At 31.8% G+C, this 18,662-nt stretch overlaps 2 non-coding genes across 2 annotated transcripts; both read left to right on the plus strand.

The window, feature by feature from the left end:
• The first annotated feature begins 17,612 nt into the window (after nucleotides 1-17,612).
• On the plus strand, nucleotides 17,613-17,683 carry TRNAG-GCC. The gene has a single exon. It is a non-coding gene; the product is annotated as a tRNA-Gly (tRNA).
• LOC112517510 lies at nucleotides 17,684-17,773 on the plus strand. The gene has a single exon (XR_003069704.1). It is a non-coding gene; the product is annotated as a small nucleolar RNA snoR114 (small nucleolar RNA).
• The last annotated feature ends 889 nt before the right edge of the window (nucleotides 17,774-18,662 follow it).

Consider the following 18,662-nt stretch of genomic DNA (forward strand, 5'->3'; position numbering starts at 1 on the left):
TATATATATATATATATATATATATATAACTTTTTCACGTGTATTTTGTGTTTCACAAACACGTCAAAAAGATTCATATTGTGAACCGACCACATGTGAAATAAATATATGTTATTAATATTCTAAAATATGGTCTTAGATGAAAACAATTCATATGAAATAACATATGATGCACAAATTCTCAAGGCTATTACAATTTTACGGATTCTTAAAAGAAGATCTTTTATGTATGTGTGCGTGTATATATATATATATATATGCATATATACATAGAATCCCCTTCTTTTGTTAATAAAATACATTGTACAAACTTTATTAACCAGGACATTTTCGTCTTTGTCATTATTGATACTACATTCCCTAAATATCTTATTCAATTAATTATCACATTTCTTAATTATCTAATTCATTTAATTGTTTCACTTATAAATTTCTAATTTCACCTATAAAGTTTAAATTTCCTTACTTATTGTAATCACCTTTTTTTTTCACCTATAAACTTTAAACAAAAATCATTGTTTCATTTTCTGGTTTCATCTATGAACTTTAAACGAAAATCTTGTTTCACTTTTTAATTTCACTTATGAACTTTAATTATCTGGTTTCACTATGAACTTTTAACAAAAATCATTGTTTTACTTTCTGGTTTCACCTATGAACTTCAGTTTCATCTATGAATTTAAACAAAAATCGTTGTTTCACCTTTTAATTTGTCCTATGAACTTCCTGATTTACAATTAATTTTTTTTAATGTTATTATTGATTATTTTCTAAAAATAAAATACTATTATCTTACAAGTTTATTTAAATATTATTATTGATTACCTTTCAAAAATAAATATGAATATCTTAGAAAATTAAAAATAATTTGTTTCAGAAATACCCTTAATCAATTACCATTAAATTTGTTTCCTTTTAAATCAGATTATAATATCTCATTTAATTATAATCGTTGATTAAATAAATGAAAGGCTCATATCGGTTAACAAAGTTAATACTATTTACTTGATTAACATGTAAATCGATTCTCAAGGTTATCATAATTTTATAGGTTTCAAATGAAGGTCCCATATATATAGGGGCAAGTTCAAACGAGAAGTTAAACATTTTACGAGGATGCGAGAAGTTTAAATAGACATATATGATTGCCCGCATTATACACAAGCTTAATCTTATATGATTAAACACATGTTGCGTTAACAACACATAGACACTTAATCATATATGATTAAACACACCCAAATGAGTGTAATCATATATGTTCTTGAAACTTTTCGCCTTCTTGCAAAATGTTTAACTTCTCGTATGATCCTTCCTCTATTTTTGTGTGTGTGTATATATATACACACATAGGCAAATGATCGTGTGAGAAGAATAGTTAAGGTGAGAAGGATAAGAAGTGATCAGAACCTTAATCAATTTTAATCTCATACTCACCCATAAATTGCCTTTTAGAAGAGAAATGATCTGATACATTTCGGTGCACCTCGTTAGTGCTGACACTCAATTACGATCGATCCAAGAATGGAGATCTCTTCTTACGTTTCTCACTATAATTTCATTTTTCATCATAACTTTCCTTCTCACCTGAAGCCATGATATAGTCACAGGTTCATTTGAGAAGTAGATAAGTGATCCTAGCCCTTCATCTAGTCAAGATTTGCAGCTTTGACTATGAAGCAGCGAATAATTCCTCGCATAGTATGCGGAAGATAAAATGGTAGTTTCGTAACTTTTACAAATAGGCAACAAAAAAATAAGTGCATATGTGAACCCATATGATTCACATATGAACTATATGTTCATATGTGAACCTGTGTAATTCACATATGAAATCGTGTGATTCACATATAAACTAATTAACTAATTCATATATGAACTAATTAACTATATAGTTCATATAAGAATCACATGTGATAACCGGGTTATTTGGTTATAAAGCTTAGGATTATTTTTGAAAGATGATGGTAAACTAAGGGTTAAATTTGTTTATGTGCTTATTCTTTTAACATCACCACCTTTTTTATTAAATGATTTATTTATGATGAGATTTTATCTCATCAAAAAGTGAGAGAAGTTTGGGTAAGCAATCCAGTGTGTGTATGTGCTCTTTGATGTAAGCAAACAGAAAACGTAAGGAGAACAAATTTGACTATGTGGTTTCTACGTGGTTGATTATTGTTATTTTCATCTTCTTCTACGTGAATTATATAAAGGTTAGTTTAAATTTTTATAAGTTTTCCTCATTTGGAAATTGGGTATATGGAACCGTATGGTTCTTTATATGAGATGCTGTTATAAAACTGTTTGATGCCATAATTGAAAAAATTGTGGGTTTTTGTTGTGATTATATCATGTGTGGAAATAAAGGTGACATCTCAAAGAAAGGTGTATTTTGGATTACAAGGGTGGCATATGAGTGAGAGGTGTATACAAGGATAGGGGTGGCATAATCATCAAGTTATAAAAATCTGGGTTTTTAATCAAGTGTTCATAATTATTGCATCCTTGATAACTTGGGTTGTCGCATATGTGTGATGTGATAACTTAGAGTTATTGCATCTCTGTGATGCGATGAAGTGTGGTTATTGCATCCTTGTGATGCGAGGGAAGAGTTTTGTCGCATCCTTGGGATGCAATAAGTTGATTTTATCGCAGCTATATAATGCGAGAAGTTGGGTTATCGCACAATATGATACGATAATTTTAAATTCTCGCACCAGTGTGTTGCGAGGACATGGGTTTGGCTCATCCATGTGATGCGAGGAATTTGTATAAATTTTATATGATGCGACAAATTTTACCCATAATGTGTTTATCAAGTTATTGGGTATTTGGATGCAATAAATGTGGTATGCTATATCAAAATGATATATATTTGTTATTATTACAAATATGAATTCATAAATGTGATTTGTTGATTATTGACCATGTAATTGCATCAAAGGGATTTTTCACTAGACCTCAAGGTCTAACCTTCATTTTGTGATTCAAAAATGTGCATTACAAGTTAGGCTCAACCAGAGGACAAGGGGAAGGGGAAATTGTGAAGTGTTATAATATGCTTGCATGGGTTATTGGGCTAGCATATTCTCCTTTTGTATCTGAATACTTGCTATGTATTCATGTATTGTGTAGAGATTTTGTGGAAAAAGTTGTTAGCTATTTTGTAATATAGCTTTTGGAGAGAGTTTGGTACCGACTATGTAAGTTATATTTCTTGATATACGAAGATATATGTTTTTATACAAATGTGATCCTGGGATGTTACAAGTTTGCTATCAGAGCCAGAGTTTAAGGGATTTAGATATTCAGCATGATACCTAGACTTAAACTGTATTATTTGCATAAAATAAGGGTCCCTAGCGTATGTAAGGTAAATTCAAATTACAAGTATATATTTGTACTTGGATACCTTATTATATTTGAGAATGTGATTATGTAAATATTGAATTTTAAAAATTTACAGATGGTCAGTCATTTGCGAAGGTCTGAAAGGATCGCTCTTATCATCCCGGATGAAAGGAAGAATTGACTTGAAAATATTCCTACAAATTTACCAGCAGGTAGCAGGTAGAGGCAGAGGGAGGGGCCATGGAAGGGTTGTGGGAGAGGAAGAAACAGTTAACCTGAACTTCATCTAGATGAGGGTGAATCAATTCAAGAGAACATAAATCAAGAACCAGTAAAACCACCTGAGTATGTTACTCGGGACATGTTAGCACAAGAAATGAGTAAGCTAAAAAAATGTTGTGACATCTATTCTGGGAGTGCCGACCAGGATAGAAATAGAAAGGGTCGAAATAATTCCACTAATTCAATCTACAAACACTAAAGGGGTGACATCAAAATGTTTCTAACCTGTAAACCCCCAACATTCTCTAGAGAAAGAGACCAAGTGAAGGCAATGTGCTGGTTGAGGGAGATATAATCTGTATTCTTACTAGTAAGTGTTCATATGAAGATAGAGATAGATTTTATGTATCAGTGTTGAAGTCAAATGCTCTGTACTGGTGGGACAATGAATCATCATCAAGACCTAATGTTTTGCAAACAATGTCCTGGTTGGAATTTGTTGACCGATTTAGGGAGTAGTTCTATCCAAAAGTAGTTGTCAGACAGTTAGAAGAGGAATTATTGGATCTAGAATAAGGTAATCATATGGTTCGGGAGTATACTGAAAAGTTTATTGAGCCTCTCGATTTGCGGTACATTATATTTCTTCAGAATATCGTAAAGTTGACAGGTACATCTAGGGGTTAAAGCCTTCAATACGAGAATTCATGATTTTTATAAATCCCTCTACATTTTCACTGGTAATAGATGTTGTAGAGACAACGAAAAGAAACAAGAACAGGCATGGGAGGAGAAGGTGATATATAAGAAAATGGGAAGGGTCTTCGACTGAATACAGAAGACCAAAATTTGTAAGACAGGGAATCATCCTGCCCAACAATTTGGTGAAAGACCGTGCCAAAGATGTCATTGTGTTCATCAGGGTGACTGTAATTTTGAATAGAGGAAGTGTTACATATGTGGAAAGCCGGGGCACTTGTCTAGAAATTGATGGTTCCTTAAAGATGTTTTCATTGTAATTCCCTCGATCATATTAGACCAGATTTTTTTCGAGTTAAAAGCTCCAAGGTTGACTTTGGGTGGAAATACTCCGAGTACACGGGGGGATTCAACATCCAAAGAGGTGAACCGGATAGGGTAAGGGGACGATCTTTTCAGATGCCAAAAGGAGAGGTAGATGAAACCCCTAATGTGGTAACAAGTACCTTTCTTATCAACTCCGTATATGCCAAGGTGTTATTTGATGCTAATTATTCATTTGTATCATCTCTATTTTTTGGGTGTCTATATGTGAATTATATGCCCCTTGACTATACTATAGTAGTTGATACTACTAATAATAGTCAAATATCTGTTACCCGTGTTTTTGATAATTGTTGAATTGAAATTGAGGGGTGTGGGTTACCAATTCGTCTGTTTCCAATACCGATGAGAGAGTTTGATGTTGTGGTGGGCATGGATTGGTTAGAAGAGAATAAGGACAGTATTGTGTGCAACAAAAAAATAATTAGTATTGATTTATCGGGGAAAGGGCCGATTGTGATTTATGGTGACCGACGGGATCCTCATAATAGCCTGATATTTGTCATGAAAGCCAGAAAATGTGTTCAGAAGGGATGTCAAAGTTTTATAGCTTTTGTGGTCGATTCAAAGAAAGAAAAGGGTAAACAAGAGTCTATTCCTATTGTTTGTGAATATTTCGAAGTGTTTCCAGAAGGTCTGACGAGTTTACCACCTGATCGATCCATAGAATTCATAATTAATTTAACGCCTGGGACAGTACCAGTGGCTAAAGCTCCATATCATCTGGCATCTTCATAATTAAAAGAGTTAATGACCCAATTGAAAGAATTGCTTCACAAGGCTTTCATCAAATTGAGTACTTCTCCTTGGGGTGCTCTGGTGTTATTTGTTAAAAAGAAGGATGGGTCAATAAGGATGTGCATTGATTATCGGGAACTAAATAAGCTGAACAATAAAGAATAAATATGTTTTTACCAAGAATCGATGATTTGTTTGATCAATTAGTTGGAGCAAGTTATTTCCAAGATCGATTTACAGTCAGAATATCATCACTTGAAAGTAAGAGACGAAGACATTGCCAAAACAGCGTTCTGAACTAGATATGGACACCATGAGTTCTTGGTCATGTCGTTCGGTTTAACAAATGCTCCACCGATATTTATGGATTTAATGAAATGAGTATGTAATGAATATCTTGATAAATTTGTTATTATATTTATCGATGACATTCTTATATACTCAAGATCTAAAGAGGAGCATGCCGAGCATCTTCGTTTAATTCTTGAACTTTTGAAGAAAGAAAAGTTATATGCCAAGTTATCCAAGTGTAAGTTTTGGTTGAGGGAAGTCCAGTTCTTGGATCATGTTGTTTCTGAGGCAGAGGTAAAAGTAGATCCTGTAAAGATGGATGCTATTGAACAATGGGATGTACCAAGAACCCCCACAAAGATTCGTAGCTTCTTGGGTGTGGCAGGGTATTATCGGAAGTTCATTCAAGACTTTCACGTATTGTTGCACCATTGACTGAGTTAACAAGGAAAAGTGTAAAGTATGAGTGGGAAGAAGATCAGAGTAAAGCTTTCCAGTTGTTGAAAGACCGTCTATGCAGTGCTCCGATATTGTCGTTATCAGATGGGTCTAAAGATTTTGTGGTATACAGTGATTCTTCAAAGTTGGGTATGGGGTGTGTGTTGATGCAGAGAGGGAAAGTTATTGCTTATGCTTTCACATAGTTAAAAGATCACGAGAAACAGTACCCGACTCATGGCATGGAGCTTGCAGCTGTTGTTTTTGCATTGAAAATTTGGAGGCAATTATTTGTTGGGAACCAAATGTCAGATTTTTACTGACCGTAAAAGCCTTCAACATTTGTTTAATCAGAATGAACTAAATATGCTGCAAAAATGGTGGATTGAATTGGTGAACGACTATGATTGTGAAATCCTTTACTTTCCTGGAAAGGCAAATGTAGTGGCTGACACGCTTAATCGAAGGAAAAAAAATGGAACAATTAAAGCCCTTGCGTTAAGAACAAACCAAACTCCCGACCTTCATAATAAAATCCTTAGATGTCAAGATGAAGATGTCAAAGAAGAAAATTTCAAGGCAGAAAGAGTTGGTGGAATAATTTCAACCCTGATAAAGAATGGTAAGGGGATTTTATGTTTTCAAGGTAGAATTTGAATACCACGTTTCGGGAACAACCGTGAACTGATTTTAAACGAAATAAGAAAACGCTCGAATCACATGTGATTTTGTATCTTTAAACTAAAATCATGTATAAAATCACATGTGATTCACAAGACTTTGGCGCAACTTGAGGTCGCGTGTTGCCTGCACACCCTTTTGTTGATGCTCAATGTAAAATCACATGTGATTTGTACGTGATTTGACCGTTTTTGTATTCTCTTATTTAATTATTGTTCTCATTATATATATATATATATATATATATATATATATATGAAACAAGAAGGCGGTCAATTTGCTAAAAGATAAGAAGCAATATAAATCACATAATCCCACAATTAAACATATTATAAATAAAAATGGAAAATAATTTAGAAATTAGGAGATTTTTTTTGAGTTTGATCAAATATTTTGTTAATGATATAATTGTAACAAAAACACTATTTAAATTTCTTTAAAATCTCGTTATATCTCTTAGATTCTTTTTTAATGTTCATTAATTCATAAATGAAACAAACCTTCAAACAAAGAGGTTGGRCTGTTCACTTCATTGATTTGACTTCTTTTTATTAGAAGTTTTATAAAAAAATTAGATGTACTTTTGATAAATAAAAAAACCCCACACAATTTTCATCAAATATTACATGTGATATCCACAATCAATTCATGATATTTTTCATCATTTTTTTTCCGGATCCACGTTTTGTATCATTTGTGATTATTTTCGTTTAACATATGATATATTACTTATCACATATGATGCACATATCACATGATAATATACGTCTGCATAAGTACATATTATCACATGTGATAGTCTTTGCATCACAAAAATATCTATAAATATAAATATATATAATCACATATTATTAATAAAAATATCTACAGTTATCACATATAATTGATATGATCATCGAACAAATTATCATATGTGATAAAAACTCATAATCAAGTTGTTATAGATTTGGCTTTGTGATGAAATCGGTTTATTAAGGATTATTATAAACCAGTTTGGAAAACAAACTCAATCCTTATTTACTGGGGATTATCACAATGGTTATACGTAAGGCTATCTTTTTTTAATTTAATCAAATAATGTTTTATTTAATCGGTGACTCATATTCCTTTTCACCTTCTCACAAATTATTTTGTTTCTTACAAGATCCTCCTTATCTCTCTCTCTCTCTCAACATACATACATACATACATATATATATATATATATATTGATTCCGATTGGGTTTTGTATACTACAAAAAAAAATTGGTTTATAAAACCCTTTTAAGAAAGACGTCCTATATTTTAGATAATGTGTCCTTATTGATAAAATATGAAACAACACTAAATGTGTAGACCCTATTAACCTAATACAACGTCTTATTAGTATAAAGTCTAATCAAACGAGTTCCAAAAGTTTCGTATAGAAAGAGTTAATAGGACAATACTTAACTTGTAGGTCTTATTACATTATGATGTTCAATAAAACCACTTGTTCACTACTAAATGTAAGACTTTTGCCTAGAAACTTTTCTTGGGAAATCCATCGACTAAAGGGTGATTCATCACAAAACCATTATAAAAGTTGGTGGATAAATTGTTGGTGGGTATTTCAAATCAGTGACAGATTACCCATGTACTCTATGGGTAAACCGTTGGTATTTTCTCGGAGAACATTGGATTCTACTGAGCCATTGGTATTTTCTGGGTGATTCGCCGGTGAAATTTTCTTGGGTGATTTTTCTGGGTAAAAGTCATTTGTTTGTAGTAATTGGACGTTGATATGCGTTTTTAAATGTAACAGTCGGTAAACATATTTTATAACCACATTAAAAGCATACCATGTTATATATACTCTATTAGGACACTTTCAAGGTTACAGAAAACATTTTATAAGACACTTGAGTTTGTTTCATAATTACAAAAACGTCTTACATGCCTAATTTTGTCTTTACAACTTATTGTAACGCCTTTAAATAGGATATCCATATTTTGGTATTGTAACTTTAAGAATCTAATTAAACAAGTTTTTAGGACATTGATCGGTGTTCTAAGAGATGTCTTTTGTTGTAGTGTTAAGATCCATAGGGCCCCTCAATTTCCCTTGAATGAGATTGCGCGTTGGAATCAACAGTTGTTGGGTTACGGGATCTCAAGCACAATAGAAAATAAAATCGTAACCCTCGAAGAACCCATACGAACCGGAATAAATCGGGTGTTTCGAAATTATACCTCACAGTTAGAAAGACTTTGAATCACTACAATTAACAAGACTTGATGCTTCCGCGGTATCCATGCGAACAATCTAAGTCCTTTGCCTTTTCGTGATGCTAGTCACGGTTTCAAAGCATAAAAAGAAAATGGAGCATATGTTATTGGTGATTTCTAGAGAGAAAATTGTAAGATCAACTTACTTGCATAAAATGCCATACATATATATGGTCATGGAAGTATGGCCTAAGACCACCACCATCTCTACACATTGTTTGAGTGTAAGAGTAGCATACACCATCACTCTTTTTTTGAAGACCATCTATAGTCAACAAAAATTTATGTCCAACATAAATAATATCTGATTTTTATTCAATCAGATTAAATCAATACAATCAGATATAATAATTAAACATTTTAATTATTGAAACTTCTTATTCAAATATGTTCAAAACGTGTAACCCGATGGGTTCTCAACATGTTGGTAATAAATATAAATCTCGTATTTATATTTATAGACGATGAGCGGTATCTAGCAATACATCATTGCCACCCAAATGACGAGAATCGGTGATACAACAAATTACCGTTTTGTAGTCAATTTTAGTTTACACATTTAATTTTTTTGTCCTTGATGTCTAGATTAAACACGAGACATTGAATGTGTCATTCTTGTTATGTCCAATCTCTGGTTTCTTGATTCTCTAATATACGGATAAAACAGATCATGATATCTCATATCAATTATCTGAGCATGCATGCATTTTCTTAATATATATTTATTAAGGGGGCCAAAGACATCACTCCTGTCATAGAGGTGAGACAAATCATATCTCGATACATGTTAGTTCTACCATATGATATATAAAATACTCAACAATTATTCTGTCACTCAGTTACTGAATGATTAGAATAAATATCAAAATACTTTACTCACACACAATAAATTCCATGTTCTCAAGTCATAAAATTACATGTACATTGACCACATAAGAAACACGTATGACACTCACATTACATCCAATGCAGTGTTCTCATAGTAAGTCATGTCCGATATAAAAAAATCTCTATCTTGTACCCATGTGCAGATTCAATATCTCTATATGAATCCCTACATATTCTAGTTATTATCATATTACTTCAAACTTAAACCCAAAATAATATTTAAATTGAGACATTTATAATACATTATTCTAAGGTTATTTATTATGAATAATTAAATATAGAATATAATATTGACAACATAAAATGGGCAAACCCTTTTATTTATTTATTAATTTCATGAAACAAAACTAAAAATTACTATCATCATATGATTTGGTTTTGAGCATTCACTAACAATTGTTTGGATGGGCACAATTGGATTTTTGTAATGATTTGGGTCGGACATGAAGCTACCTTAACATAAATTAACATGAAATGTGTTAACATACTTGAAACTATCTGAACATGTATAAAATATTCAACCTTAGTATACATTAACACACAGTAACAACTTTGAACATTCATGAATATATGTTACTCATACAATCTTAACATATATTAACATGAACATATTACCACATCTTAACCTGCAATCTTAATTAATTGATGGTAACACATAACCATGAAAATGTTAACAAACCTTAACATGTGCATAAGTTACAATATTTAAATACTCTTTTTCTTAGGTTTATGCACATCTGCATACATAACACTATTCAATTGTTTTTTCCTGGATTTCATGCATATGTGCATAAGTAACATTAATCAGCAGTTCATGTTTTCAAAATATGTTTAATTTCTTGGTTTTATGCACATGTTCATAGGTAATGGTTTTAAAGCTTACATCTTCGAATCCATGTGCATCTTAGAAATTGAAAGACATTGAGTATATTGATTCATTCACATGTGCACGCAACATAGAAATGAAGAATTTGAGTACATCGACTCATTCACATGTGCATTTTTTTTCAACCTAGAAAATGAAGGATGGTGATTACAATGACTCCTTCACATGTATATGCAGCTCAAAAATTGAAAGAAGATGAATACAGTGATTCGTTGAGATGTGCATGCATCCAAGAAATCGGAAAACGATGAATACGGTGATTCATTCACATGCGCATGCACCTTAGAATCGAAAGGTGATGAAACAATGAATCTTTTGATCCAAACTCTCTCCATGATTTGATGATAATCCTCCATACTTAGTGAAATATGCTTGTTCTACTTCTGTTCAGTTTCAGCGATCATCTCTGAGTCTGTACAGTGATCCCTAAACATATATTGTAACTTCTCAAAGAACAAGTATTTTTCAAAAAACAAAACTCACACCAAATGAACCTTCAGCGATGTTAAAGAAGTAGCTAAAGACAGAGACATAACAGTTCATGATCTGAACTGGATTCAGTAATAACAAGAATGTCTAAATCAAAGAGTGAAATTTGACCAAGACTTAGCGAACACTGAAGAATCTTTTAAGATGCATCAGTGTCAACAATCAAATGAATTTTGCTCTAAAAGATTAGCTTGTATCTTATCCTCTTACACAAAAAGGACAACTCTATACCTCGCACATAAAAGTTATTTTATTGTCTCCAAACATGCTTACCAACTTTGTGAAAGAAAACTATTCATATGCGGTCAAAAACCTACATACCTGCAGACAAAGGACAAGCTCTCCACCAGAAATTTTCCACATGGCTTGTACCCTCTGACTTACATTAAATGCAATGGATATAAATAGCTGAGAAGACTCCTCTCCTTAGCAAGCACTTTCTTCTCCTTCTAACTCTCTTCTCTCTTGTTCTTATCTATTTCTATGCAAATTATATGTTTATTAGATTGTTTAGATTAGGTCTTAACTTTATCATTTTCCGCAACAATCTGTAAATTCTATATTGATCTTCTTTTATCAATAAATAAATATAAAAAGTGAAAATTGTATGTTTGTATTCATCCCTCCGATCCCAAAAGAGAGGTCTTTCTTTATGGTTATGAAATCGCTTAGATTGAAAAGCAAGTCGATAATGTCATAAGTCAAACGGGAGGGTGAGGCGAGAGTCCTCTACAAACTGTTACCCATAAAACTCTTGTAGATGCGTTTGAGACCAACAGATTCATTCACAGAAATGGAATGAGGTAATCAGTTATGTAAATTTTTTGTAGATCTTTTAGTGGATAAATGAAATTTTCATAGATTGTGGCAACTTTTCTTTATTTAATGGTTTTAATAAATAGAAATGATTATTCATTATTGAAATGTACAATCTTACCCTTTTTCATTTCTATAAAGTGTTAAAAATTGCTAATTTTAGTAATCGTTGTATTAGAGGTAAATGGTAATCAATGTTCATTAAGGTGCTCTTCGGTTTCTTGTTTTTGCGGTTTCAATATATATATATATATATATATATATATATATAGAGAGAGAGAGAGAGAGAGGAGCGTTCAAATAAAAACTTGTCCCATTTGTGTAAACCGTGTAAACCAATCTCATCCGTCCATTTTCTTGATAAATGGCTAAGATTAATTTACTTTATTTTAGGAAATTAAAAATTAAAAAATATTAAAAAATTATTTTATTTCAATGATAAGGGCAAATTGGTAAACAAAAGTTAACATCAATATAAAATTAATTCCATAAACAAAAGTTAACATCAATATAACATTAATTCCATAAACAAAAGTTAACATCAATAGATCATTAATTCCATAAACAAAAGTTAACATTAATACAACATCAATGAACCATTTTATAATGAAACATTTTCACATTAACATTAATTCCATAAAGAACAAAATATAACATGCACCCGTTTCATTATATATTTATTTCATAAAAGAACACAATACATTACGCACCTGTTTAATTTTCATTCTACCAACTAAACGGATCAACTTCAATCACAAAGCAACATGGATCACCATAAACCTAGATGTACATTCAATCACAAAGCAACAAGGATAACCATGAAACTTCAATCACAAAGCACCTATTTCATTAACACGTATAATATGCATAGACGGAGCAAATAAACCATTTTACAATGAAACATTTTCACATTGAAACAGTTTCATGACCATTGTTTTTTGAACTTTGTTTATGAAACTATTCATTACAATATTTTCATTAGGAAGTAGAGAGATTATATTATTTCGATTTTTCAACTATTTTGAAACGTTTGATGAAACCGTTGCATCAATAGTTCATTTTCCTTATTCCACTCATATGAACATGATTCATCATTATGAACATTTTCATTATGAAACAGTTTCATGAAACCTTTTCATTAAAGTGGATAATATGCCTAGAGTATTAATTTGGACAATATGCCTAGAGTATTAATTTGGACAATATGCCTAGAGTATTAGATCATGAACATGCTTCATCATTATGAACCTTTTCATTATGAAACAGTTTCATGAAATTTGCCCCATATGAACATTTTCATTATGAAACAGTTTCATGAAATTTACCCCATATGAACCTTTTCATTATGAAACAGTTTCATGAAATTTGCCCCATATGAACCTTTTCATTATGAAACAGTTTCATTATGAACATGCTTCATCATTATGAAACCTTTTCATTATACATTTAATATAATATGCAACCGTTTCTTCGTAATGAAACATTTTCATATGAACATTAATATATTATGCTATGGTAATATGAAACTTTTTCATTTTAAAACCTTTTCATTTGAAACAGGTTCATAACCACTAATTTTTGATACAATGAACATCAAATCATTCATTCATTACATAACAAGATAAAATCTTCATGAATGTTTCCAGCTTCATTGAATAAAAAAAAACAAATCAATTTTTAATATTATAAAATATTAAAATCTTTAAATCATTCCATTTATATAATTTCCATTATTAAATTTCCTTATTTAATATTCCTTAATAACTTCCTTATTTATGAAAAAAATAATGAAAATGACCAAARTGACCTTATTGATTAAATTTAATTAAAAAGAATGGAATTTTCCTATTGGTCGATTTTGGTTTACACGGTTTTTTAGAATGGCATGGTTTTCATTTGAACCTGCCCCTATATATATATATATATATATATAGGCCTATTCAAGGGAGAACTGAGTAGTTTGTGGTAACCGTGAGATCCAATCTCAACCACAAATCAATAGATAAATTAGGAAATTTATAATTTTGGTAATTTTTAATTATAAATTTTGTAATGCAATGACATTTTAGGTATTTTCTCTCCTCTCTCCTCTCTTCTCTTCTCTCTCCGTCCCCGTCTTCCGGCCTCCGGTGATACCACAGTGTGATACTCAAGCACATATAAGATGTATTATGATACCACTGTGTTACATATCCGACCGACCACACAAACGACCTCAGTGTGATGCCCAATCACATATAAGATACAGTGTGATACCACTGTGGTATCACCGGAGAACAGTGGCTGAAGGACAGTGGCCGGAGGCCGGGGGATGGAGGCCGGGAGACGGAGAGAGAAGAGAGCAGAAAGGAGATAAAATACCTAAAATGTCCTCGCATTAAAATTTTAATTAAAAATTATCAAAATTATAAATTTTCTAATTTATCTATTGATTTGTGGTTGAGATTGGACCTCACGGTTACCACAAACTAATTAGTTTTCATTTGATTAGGCCCATATATATATATATATTGGGACTCGATAATTTGAGAACTTTAAAATTTGTAAAATCCATGCACACTTCTACCTTTAAGGTTTTGTTTCACATTTTTCTTTCAATCTAAGTAAAATATTTCATGTATTAGTTAAAATATATTTTGTTTCACAATGCAAAAAAGGTTCAAATTGTGAACCAAATACATGTAAAACAAACACACTATGAAACAAATATATGTTAATCAATACATTAAACTATAACCATAAATGAAAGAAAAATCATACGAAATATCACATGTTGCACTTGTTCTCAGAGATCTCACGATTTAGAGAATTTCTCAAAGTGACAATCCTATATATATACACACACACACACACTTTTATATATTGGGTTAGGTTAAGGGAAAACAACAAAAAAATAAAAAAGCTGAGGAACACCATATTAACCGTTCATCTAGAAGGTATCCACATGTGTATACAAGTAATTTTGAAACAATTTGTCCGGTATGAACATGTGAATAACATGCACACGTGCATAAATACCAAGAAACAAGTTTAATTATTTGTGGATACATGTGCATAACGTCTAAATGAGTGGTTATCAGTGTGTTACTCAATTATTATTTTTTTGGGTTTTATCCTGAACCTCCCCATATAAATATACTCAACTTTAATTATTTGTGTTCACCTTTGTTTGACACATATGTTTTTACAATTAATAAAAAATTTCATCACTCAATTTAGTCTGTAGATTTTAAAGATTAATGGTCAAGAATAATTAACACCAATGGCTTGGTTACAAAAGAACTAGCTCCTATATATATAAATAGGTCGTGTGAGAATAAGAGTTAAGGTGAGAGATGATCAGGTCCCTTGATCACTTTTATTCTCACCCCCACCCTATGAATTGCGCTTTTCATGGAAATTGATCTGATGCATCTTATTAGGGTTTATTTTTAGTTAAGATTGATCCAAGAGTATAAATATGTTCTTACCCTTTTGACCGTGACTTTCATTCTTACCGGAACCCAACCCTATATATATAGGGTTGAGTTCCGTGAGAAGGGAAGTTATGGTGAGAAGTGTAAGTAGAGATATCCACTCTTGAAATTAACGTAAGAAGAGATATCTACCCTTGAAATCAATCCTAATTGAATGTCAACACCAATGAGGTGCATCGAGATGCATCAGATCAATTTTCTTCTAAAGTACAATTTATGGATGGGCATGAGATTAAAAGTGATCAAGGGTTTAGATCTCTTTTTATGCTTCTCACAATAACTTCCCTTATTACACGATCCTTCGCCTATATATATAACCGTCAAAACAAAAGTTGAAGGAGATATATATAAACATCTTTCTGCAAGACGCATAAAACAAAATCAAAAAACAAACATCACAAAAACAAAAAGGCAACCAAATAAAAAGCATCACTAGCTTCGAGCCCTCATCAACCAAAGAAAGTGCGTACCCTCTTGGGTTGTAACACCAATTCGGCCAAGAGTAGTAGCCATTTTGAGAAATTCCGATTTTCTAAGTTCTTCGAGAGCATCGAGGTTATAGCTTAGGTCGACCAAGTTATGATCAGCGGAGGTATGTCATGCGACCGGTATCAAGGAATAAACTGCTTCACATCCATAAATGAGGCAAAAAGGAGTTTGTCCTATCGATGATCGTGGGGTTGTGCATTGGCCCATACAACTGACGGGAGTTCTTCGACCCATCTACCTTTTGTTGTTTTCAATATATTTTTCAAAGAACTTATGATGATTTTATTGTTGGATTCAACTAATCCATTTCGACTGTGGATATCGTGGTGTCGAAGTTATTAATTTAATGCATCGCTCATCATCAAAATGACGAGTTTTATCACTGATGAACTACGACCCGCCATCACATACAATTTATCTCGAACTTGGGAAAAAGCGGCAGCTTCGATACATTTAGAGAAATAATCTGTAAGGGCCAATAAAAATACCTTTTTGCCCTCGTGTTGGGGGTAATTTTTTCACTATGTCCATCCCCCATCTCATGAATATCCATGGGATGAGTGTAAGATGTAATATTTCAGAGGGTCGATGTATCGTACCTGAATGTCTTTAACATGTGTCTCCATTTTGTATGAATTTAATCACATCGTGCTTTAATGTAGGCCAATAGTACCCTTGTCGTGAGATTCCATTGGCTAAACTTCGACCACCTCTGTGGTTGCCACATTCTCTAGAATGCATATCCTTAAGGATTTATTGTGTTCATCGTCCACAGACACATTGAAGATTCAACCCTGTAGAGGATCGTTGATATAATGTTCCTGCGGTCATTACGTATCGAAACGGTTTGAATCAGATTTTTTGAGCTTCAAGTTTGTCGTCAGGTAATCGATCGTGGATAAAATAGTCTTAAATTTCTTTCGACCAATCATCTTCCTCATCAAGGACTTGTATATGATCATTATCCAAGTATAATTCATAACTATCGTCACATGCCTTTTAGGGGCTCACTTGGTTTGAAATAGAAAGTCTTCACAATCCTTGTTTGTATGCTTATATCGCTGTCTGGATACCACCCTTTTTCACACCGATTATCTATGAGTTGAAACGGTTGAAGTAGTTGCGATAGATTCACCCGACTTTCGAGTACTGTAATATAGATCACTAGTTTCTTTTTCCATTTTACATTGCTGAAAAATTTCTTGAAAAATTGGTGTCGAGGAAATAGTATAGCAAACCAAGTACCATTTCACATGGTTCCTTGTAGTTGTTTAGGCTGACATGATCACATGTTCTCATACTAAGTTTAGAAGTAAGAGAGTTGGTGAGTACAAACTTGTTGGCCAAGTTTTGTACCGCAAGATTCGGGTTGTCAGTAATAGTATTTTTCATACTACTAGTTGACTTCTTACCTTGTACCAATCTTCTTTAGGCTAGATATGTGATTTAGGGTATTATCCTTGCAAAGCAGAGAAGTAGTAGAATAAAATGAAGTTGGTGGTAATAAATAAAAAGCACCAGTGGTCTAGTGGTAGAATAGTACCCTGCCACGGTACAGACCCGGGTTCGATTCCCGGCTGGTGCAAAGCTGTGATGATAAATGCGCTCCATGTGTTGGATGGGTCCTTCGCAACTATTCTGATATATCAGAACATATAGCAGCGCTTCTGAGCTTTTCTTTTTATTTATAATGGCAAATGCCAACACTTCTATATCAAAAATTTAAACCAATATCATATTATAAAGTATTTGATAAAAAATTTTAAAAATCATTTTTTATGCATAAAATACTATTTATTAGTGCATATTACTTAAAACTCAAGATTGTAAGTAAATTGTCTATATCTGAATTCGTATAACTAACTGCAGATAAACATAATCAAATACGGGATAAACATCTCATTTTAAATATAAAAAATCTAAAATATAATTAGGATAATCCCTGAGTTCTAACAGAATATTTAATTATTATCTTTATAAAATATTATATTATTTAATATCAAAAATAAATTATTCCATTATTAAACTTAAATTAAATTATAATAAAAAATAAATTAAATAAATTACATAAAAAATGAGAACTTTTAAATAGTTTATTTGATATTAATATTGATATATTTTTTTCAAAAGTTTATGATATCTTCAAATTTATATTTTATTCAAAAATAAAATCATTATTGTTTTCTTAAAAACACATAAAATCGTATTATAATATCGACAGAGAAAAATAATAAAATAGAACATTAAAATCGAGATGTGTCTCGCTGTATTGCGCGATTACTATTCTAGTTAAATAAAAAAGACAATGGGTCAGTATTTATCGGTAAAATTCAACACTATCTATCACTTACTTGATAGGTAAGATTTTATTTTGCCAAAAAAGGGTATCATATATAACAATTTGTCCAGTAAGTGTTAACCATGGTATATTAGTCTTCGTTTTAAGGGGGTATATTAGTAAAAATAACATATTTCTCTTACTTTTTCTCCTCTTCAAGGACATGAAAGAATATTTCTTTCTTTTCATTTCCTTCCTTTTCCCACCCATTCAAAAACAAAAATAA

Source organism: Cynara cardunculus (assembly GCF_001531365.2).
Source record: "Cynara cardunculus var. scolymus isolate 2C chromosome LG 8, CcrdV1, whole genome shotgun sequence".
NCBI lineage: Eukaryota > Viridiplantae > Streptophyta > Magnoliopsida > Asterales > Asteraceae > Cynara > Cynara cardunculus.